The following is a 9,190-nucleotide window of genomic DNA, read 5'->3' on the forward strand; positions in this document are numbered from 1 at the left end:
GTGTATAAGCCAATTCTTTAAAATTTTTTCAAACAGGAGTCCTCAGAAACATAGATTTGAGACATGGAGAGACCTAAAGGCCAAAGGAGGTTGACCCTCATTCATTTGCTCAACCTGTTTTCTCTAAGGGAAGAACACTGGAGCTCAGAAGAAAGGCACCAAAAATCCAAAGCTGAACAAACAGTGAGCCAACATGGAACTAGAGTTCAAAGCAAAAGAGCAGACATAGCCAGGGAAGATTCCCTACCTTGTCTGTGTCTTTAAAAGGCTCTCTTTCAGGAGGGACAGAAGAGGTGGTCACACCCAATATCCAGTCTTGGGCTCTCTAGGCCTCCCTGTTTTACCAGTAATATGGTAATGAGAATCACAACACCAGCAATACCAGACCTCTGCTTATGGTGTCTACCTGACAGGCACTTCTCCAAGGGTTTTATATACAATAGCTAATTTGACCTCTTAACAGTTTTGATGGACAGGCACAAGAAAGCTATGTAACTGACCCAAGGTTACATAGCTAGCATGTGGCAGAACAAGAATGTGAAACCCCTTTGTCTGGCTTTAGAGCTCCAGCGTTCCACTGCTTCAGGATTCCTCCTCTTGATCCTTGTGGGAAGCAAAGAAACCATTCTTGACCTTCTGTTTGTTCTGGTTTTACATACTTCTATAGGGGATAGAAAGAAACCTGGATGCCTGAACCCTCCCTGCCACTCAAGAAAAGATAATGTGCCCTGGCTGGTGTAACTCAGTGGATTGAGTGTGGGCCTGCAAACAAAACAACTGCGGTTCAATTCCCAGTCAGGGCACATGCCTGGGTTGCAGGCCAGTTCCCAGTGGGGGATGGACTAGAGGCAACCATACATCAATATTTCTCTCCCTCTCTTGTTTGCTTCCCCTCTAAAGATAAATAAATTTAAAAAATCTTTAAAAAAGAAAAGGTAATGTGTGTCCTGGGTCCCTCTTACAGATATCTGTGCCTCAGTTTCCTCAGTTGTTCCTCAGACTGAGTGGGGCAGAGAGTGTGGGAGCAAGTCACATCTCATAATAGATGTTTCACTTCCTCAAAGAACAGCACTATAAAAGCCACAAAACCCTTTCCTCACCATTAGTCCTGTCACATCCTCTAAAAATCCATGTCCTACTTCTACACAATAGCCATGTGCATAACATTTTAATGTTCACTATATATACTGCTAAGTAATATGACATGAGCAGTATGATTGCTCATAGGCATATTTTCTACAACATAAATGGCATTTATGTTAATTGGAATTTTTTTTAAAAAGCAGTGATTTAAGATTCATGGCCAAGGTTGAGTCTAGAGATTGAGAAAGAGTAGAAAATCCTACCTGAGATTGTGTTCTTTTGCGAATTTTCTCTGTGCGATTTGATCTTGAAGCCAGAGTTGCTGATCACTGCCCAGTGGAATTTTTGAAACACAATTACTCTGTTAGGACATTTTGGTAATTCCTTACACAGGAGTCTTAAGTGGAGAGATTTTGTTCTAGTCAAAGAAGAGGTTTGAGATCAACATAGTTAAGTGTCTAGGGAATAGATAGGCAGATGGTACCCAAACAAAGGTAATATCTTCTGTTTCTTCCAGCACCTCTCACTCACTGTATTCAGCCTGATCAAGAAGACCCAGCCCTGATCAGTGTAACTCAGTTGGATGAGCATTGTCCCACAAAACAAAGGGTCACTAGTTTGATTCCTGTTCAGGGCACATGGCTGGGTTGCAGGTTTTGTCCCTGGTGGGGGCTTGTACGAGAGGTAGTCAATGGATGTTTTTCTCCCTTCCTTTCCTTCTCTCTAAAAATAAAATAAAATACTCATGTAGTCATTACCCCAAGGTAGATAAAAGACCATGACATTCCATAGCCTATAGAAACACCAAACTTCAGCTTCTGCCAATAGGGCATTTGCTATTGTGACTACCTATGCCTCTGTTGCAATAGAGCTCCTGATCCTCAGAATTATTAGGGAAAAACACACATTGTATCCTTGTGGCAAAACCAAAGGTTAATTCAAACCTAACTTAAGCCCAGGATCCTTAAACCTAGAAAACCAATCATTGCCATAGGGGAGGCCCCTACCTCTGATGATAGTGATCTGAGGCTCTCTTGAAGAAAAATGTATATGAGCAGGGTAGACAGGACCCCTGAAGTTTATGTACTACCCACCTAAAACAAAGAAACAAACATATAAAATAAACAAACCTGGGTACAGGGGGAAGAAATAAAAACTGAAAGATCCACAATTTGACCCAGATGGAAACCCAACATTTACTAGGATAATATATACAGATGCCCCTTGACTTAAAATAGAGTAAGTTCTGTTGTGACAAACCAATCATAAGATTAAAATACGGTAAGCAAAAATACATTTAATACACATAAACTACCAAAAATTATAGCTTGGCATAGCTTGCCTTAAACACACTCAGTACACTTACATTAGCTTACAGTAGGGCAATTACTAATTGCCCTTGTCTTCTTCTCACTAGAATCAGGAGACACAGCTGGGCTTTTTTTGTAGACATTATGGGATGGGGAAACCCAAACACAATGTCCCAAAACACTGGCAACACAGTATACTGTAGAGTATTGTTTGTTTACACATGTGATTATGTGCCTGATTGGAAGCTGAGGTTCACTGCCACTGCTTAGCATCGAGAGAGTGTTGTAGCACACATTGTTAGCCCAGGAAAATATCAAAATTCAAAATTAGAAGTATGATTTCTACTGAACACGTACCACTTTTGCACAATCATAAAGTCAAAAAATTCTAATCATAAGTCGGGAACCATCAGTACAACAAAAACATAAAAAGCAAAGAACTTCCACGACTCCACTCTAGGAAGACATCTAACCCAATTAAAAAATGGGAAAAGGACTTGAACGGACACTTCTCCAAAGTACAGAATATCCATATGTCCATACAGAATATCCAAAGACACATGAAGAGATGTTCAATATCATTAGCTATCAGAGAGATGGAAATTAAAACCACAATGAGACTTCCGCCAAGATGGAGGCATAGGTGGAGATGCTGTGCCTTCTCTCACAACCAAGTTTAGAGACAACTAAATATTAGCAACAGAAAACACAGCCAGAACACAGAAAATTGAACTTTCCAGAAGTCTGATAACAACAAATTGTTCAGCCTGACCGGTAAGAGGGGCGAAACCAGCAGCTGTCGGAGCAGGGTAGCACAGGAAAACTTGGTCAGACGGACTCAGGAGCGCGGAATCCAGGTGCAGGGTTGGACCTAGTAAGCGACTCAGCGAGTGACCTCGGGGAAACAGTGAGGGAGCAGGGCTGCGGGTTGACTGTGGTCGCACTTTCCTGCGCAGACAGACAAGCGAGGGAGTGGGCAGTGAGACTACGGGACTGAGCAGGCCCCACGGCGAGAGGCAGCACAGGGCGCCGCCATTTCCCCGCTCTGACCCCGTCTACACATACAGCATCATAACCCAGCGACCTGAGTGGCCCCACCCAAAAACACCTAAGGCTCTGCTCCTCACCCAGCGGCACAAAACAGCAGAGGGGGCCGCCATTTCCCCGCTCTGACCACGCCCCCACATACAGCCTCACAACCCAGAGACCTGGGAGTCCAAGGCTCTGCTCCTCATACTTAACCGGAGCTAACAGACCAAAAATGGCTCAAGAAGATCTCAAAGCCCCAGAGCCTATAAATCTAAGCAATGAAGAAATAGCAAAACTCTCAGATGCACAGTTTAAAACACTGGTCATCAGGATCCTCACAGAACTGGTTGATTATAGCCACAAATTAGACAAACATATGAAGGTGAAACTAATTGAAATGAATGGAATTGCACAGGAAACCAATAGCGATGAAAAGGAAACTGGGACTCAAATCAATGGAGTGGACCAGAAGAAAGCAAATAATGGCCAAACAGAAAAGAGTCAAGAAGCAAGAATTCAAAAAAATGAGGAGAGTCTTAGGAACCTCCAGGACATCTTTAAATGCTTCAACATCCAAATTATAGGGGTACCAGAAGGGGGAAAGGAACAGCCACCAGTGGAAAACTTATTTGAACAAATAATAAAGGAGAATTTCCCCAATCTGGCAAAGGAAATAGACTTCCAGGAAATCCAGGAAGCTCAGAGAGTCCCAAAGAACTTGGACCCAAGAAGAAACACACCAAGGCACATCATCATTACATTAGCCAAAATTAAAATGAAGGAAGGAGAGAATCCTAGAAGCAGCAAGAGATAAGGGGACAGTCACCTACAAAGGAGTTCCCATCAGACTGTCAGCGGATTTCTCAAAAGAGACCTTATAGGAAAGAAGGGGCTGGAAAGAGGTATTCCAAGTCATGAAATCCAAAGATCTACAACCAAGATTGCTCTATCCAGCAAAACTTTCATTTAGAATGGAAGAACAGATAAAGTGCTTCTCAGATAAGATCAAATTCAAGGAGTTCATTGTCACCAAGCCCTTATTATATGAAATGTTAAAGGGACTTATCGAAGAAAAAGAAGTTAAAGAAACATGAACAGTGAAAGGAAAGCAAACTCACAGTTATTAAGAACCACACCTAAAACAAAAGCAAACTAAAAGGACAGCTAGATCAGGAGTGGAAACATAGAAATGAAGATCTCAAGGAGGGTTAGCAATAGGGGAGTGGGAGGAGGAGAAGGGGAAAGAAGGTACAGAAAATAAGTAGCATAGACAGTAGATAGAAAATAGTTGGGGGGCAAGAATAGTATGGGAAATATAGAATCTAAAGAACTTGAGACACATGGTCATAAAGTAAAGGGGGGGTAATGGTGGGGACAGGGGGTAGGGTGGAGGGGAATGAAGAGGGGACTAGAACAACTGTAATGGCATAATCAATAAAAAATAAATTAAAAAAAGAACAACAAAACCACAATGAGATACCACTTTACACCAGTCAGGATGGCTATCATAAACATAGCAACAAACAACAAGTGTTGGAGAGGTTGTGGGGAAAAGGGGTCCTTAGTCCACTGTTGGTGGGATTGCAGACTGGTACAACCATTATGGAAAACAGTATGGAATTCTCTCAGAAAAATAAAAATCGACCTGCCTTTTGACCCAGCAATTCCACTGCTGGGATTATATCCTAAGAATCCTAAAACATCAGTATCAAAGAACCTATGCATCACAATGTTCATAGCAGCACAATTTACAATAGCCAAGAGTTGGAAGCAACCTAGGTGCCCATCAGTAAATGAATGGATCTAAAAATCGTGGTACATATACACAATGGAATTCTATGCAGCAGAGAGAAAGAAGGAGCTACTGCCCTTTGCAACAACATGGATGGAACTGGAAAGCATTATGCTGAGTGAAATAGGCCAGGCATTGAAGGACAAATACCATGTGATCTCACCTTCGACAGGAAGCTAAACAATAAAACAAACAAGCAAACAGAATAAAAACAAAGACACTGAAATAGAGAACAAGTGGGCAGTGACCAGAGGGGAGAGGGAAGGGAATTTAAGGGGAAAAATGGGGAGGGATTTTGAGGAACAAGTATGAAAGACACAGGGATGAGGACTGGGGGGGGGAGGAAATGGGAGGGAGGTGGGGAGACGGGGTGGGGGGGCTGGGATGGGAGAAACAGACAAAAAAATGTACTTGAAAAAAAATAATTAAATAAAAATTTTAAAAAAGGATAAAAGGATTTTGATTGACTTTTATGCCTGTGCATTTGGGATTAAATTTAACATTCTGCTAAAATGCACCAACTGGTAAAACTTCATGGCCATTTGTAGGACTGGGACTCAAAATACAGTTGTACCTGGGAATCCCATTAAATATAAACAAAATATCCTCTGCACTCCGAGGGCACACATCAAACATAAAATAGAGAGTATGTAAGCATAACTCATCCTAAACATTGAGATTTTGCCTTGCCTAAGTTTCCCATAGTCTTAGTGCCCATGGCCCTAAAAAATCTTAAATTGGCATGGACATTCTGACCCACTGAATAAAAGACATAAAATTAAGTCTTTGGCACTTACAATTATCTTGAAAAGATGGGACCCCATGAGACACCCCTCTCCCCTCTCTGAAATAGTTTATGAAGCCTAATATAAATTAAAACAGACCCTTTAAGAATTGAAATTAAGTATGTATGATCTATTGATAGAATTGGTAATCATTCCCACTGTGTTTCCATTTAATAGTCTAATTTGGCCTGTTCTTAAGCTTGGAAAACAATAAATGAGACTTCATGGCAGATTCCCTCTATCTTGGTGTCAAGGTCCACTCATTAAGTCCCCTGTATTAGTTTTCTATTAGTGCTGTAACAAATCACCACAAGCATAGTATCTTAAAATAACACAAATATATTATCTCATAGTTATAAAAATCTGAGGATAAAAATTGGTTGGCAGGATGGTATTACTTTTGGCATTCTAGGGAAGAATCCATTTTCTTGCCTTATCCAGCTTTTATAGGCTGCCCACATTCATCAGCTCCTAGTTCCCATCATTCCAAACTCTGCTTCTGTAATCACATTTTCTCCTCTGACTCTGACACAACTATTGACTAACTCTGTCAGTTCCCACAACATTAAAAACATTTAACATATTTTAGGGGATTCTGGAGACATGTTCCTCATTTAAAAACTGTACTTAAACCAATTTATGCTGATACTTTCAAATAAGCCCAACTTGAATGGGGGCCCCTCCAAAATATGGTACAATGAACACTCTTCCTAGTGCCTCCCCAGAGACCCTTTCACTATAGAAGCTTTAGAAACAATTTTCCTACCTCTGGCAGTCTCTGGACAACCTATGATCACCATAAATCACCCATGATTTTCTGAAGAAGCACTTGGCCTCATGCAATCTGCCGTAAGAGTGGCAGTTGATGGCCACATACTGGGCTTCCCTGGAAATAGGCCCTAAGCCTGTGACTTTCCATACCCAGCTATCATATGCTGTGTGTCATAAAAGGAGTACCCCAGAAGACTGGCAAAGACACCAAGATCTCCTCACTACGTGATAGGGTGAAGCCTGGCACCTCTGGCATATCTCACCTGCAGGAGAGAGTGGATTTTTCTACTCTTATTTTTTTTAACCACATGCCGTTGTGCTCAGTAAGTCATCTATTTCCTGGAATGCTCGACTTATTCGGGAGGCCATTGGGATCAACCGATTGAAAAACAAAGGGAATTTGTAGAGCTTGTCACCACCATTATATGTGATGTGACTTGAACAAGAAGTTTCTAAAAAGAATGGAACTCAAAGATCTATACAACTGATTGAATTTCAGGCAGTTGTCTTAGCACTGGATGCCCTTGCCAACATTTTGAATCTGAAATTATTGCAGACTCTTTGGCTATTGCCAATGACTTTGTCATCTGATACAGCCAAGGCCAACAACAAAAGTTCTTATCTGAGGTTGCTAAAAATAGGGTAAAGAACTCCGTGGATTTTTTGGTTCATAGTTACCAAAAATATAAATCAGGTATGCAAGTTTTGTTCTCCATTTGAAGAGGAGTAATGTAATCCATCACATCAAGGGTAAGGTGTGGAAACAGAAAATCCGATCACCTACTGGAGGGGTCCATTAGAAGCATCAGTCCCTCTAGCCAACTTGGGGTTTCATGGATCCTCTAGGACCAATGGCAGGAGAAAGAAGGACATCAAACACAGCCTTGAAAGCTTTGCCCTTCCATGCTGAAGTAGGCAGATGAGGCTCAAGGGCATTGCCAGGAGACAATCTCCAGCCAAACACACTCAAGCTCCATAGTGGCATCTATGTTAAGGCAGTTTCAGTCATCTGGTTCTTCCAGAAACCTGAAGGCCTTGAGAGAGATGCCTGGGAACACCACATGGTTTGTCCCCAGAGCTTATTCTACATTTGCTCCATGAAAGCATATCCTGGGGGAAAAAGCACCATTTCTTGAACATTTACCAGATATATATTCTGATAACTGCTGAAGTTATATATTTAAAAATGGTGAAGACACCACTTAAAAATATTTTATTGAAGTTATTAGTTAATAAAGATACATAGGTTTCAGGTGTACAGTCTCCTTCTGTCACCATTTATCCCCCTTTACCCTCTTTTACATCCCCACTCCCTTTCCTTCTGGTTATCACCTATTGTTGTCTGAGTCTGCTTTGTTTGTTTTTGTGTAGTCCCTTTACTTTTCTCACCCAGTCCCCTAACCCCCTTTTCATCTAATAACTTTCAGTCTATTCTCTGTATCTATGAGTGTGTTTCTATTTTGAAAAGGGCATAAGTCATCCTCCAGAGCTCACAGTTCAGTGTACAGCCCCCAGGTGGCCCAAAGCTAACAGGAAATTCGGGGTGAGCTTACTTCTCAGTTACCCACATCTGCTCTCTGCATACCCTGATTTTTCCTCCAACTTTTAGATTATAAATCTTTGAAACCTACAGAAAAGTAGAGATAATAGTACAATCAACACCCATATACCATTTACTTGGATTAAGGAATTGTTTAGACTTTACTGTACTTGATGGTCTCCCATTCTATGTCTCTATTTCTTTCTGATTCTTTCTCTCTCTCTCATAGACATATTTTTCATAGTTACAATTCTACAGCCAGTCCACAAAATCCCCAAAATGTCCCAAGATCATCCTCTGTACCTTGTTTCTAATCAAAGATTATACATTTACTTGTCATGTCTCCATAGTCTAATTTCATCCAGAACATATTCACACATTTCCAGTTTTTTTCTTACAAAATAGTGATGTTTTTGAAAAGTTCATTACAAGCAGAATGCCTCTAATTTAATTTGCCTGAATTTTCTTCATTAATAGACTGAAGTTAAACATTAAAGTGCTTCAAGTTTTTCCCATGGTAATTAATGGAGAATTTCCTCTTCATAATAAATAAGTAGTCTGAGACTATATAAATGTCTTATTTTCCCATCATATTTCACCCAACGATTTGGGCATCCATCAATACTTTTTCTTGTAAACAAATTATTATAAGGGTGATTTAAAATGGTGATGTTTTCAAGGAGGTCTTTTTCTTCAACTGTTAATTGCATCATTTGCTCATCTTGCTCATCATGGTTTAAACTTTCTGCACTTCTCTTGAACCATTCAGATTAGGGATGTTGTGGGAGTTTTTGTTCATTTGTTTAGATTTTGACAATTTATATGCTTTTGAACAGAGGTCACTTTTTTTGTCAGAATCGCACAATGACAGTCTAGTGCT

This window comes from Artibeus jamaicensis, unplaced genomic scaffold (genome assembly GCF_021234435.1).
Source record: "Artibeus jamaicensis isolate MK-2021 breed Jamaican fruit bat unplaced genomic scaffold, CSHL_Jam_final contig_240, whole genome shotgun sequence".
In the NCBI taxonomy this organism is placed as follows: Eukaryota; Metazoa; Chordata; class Mammalia; order Chiroptera; family Phyllostomidae; genus Artibeus; species Artibeus jamaicensis.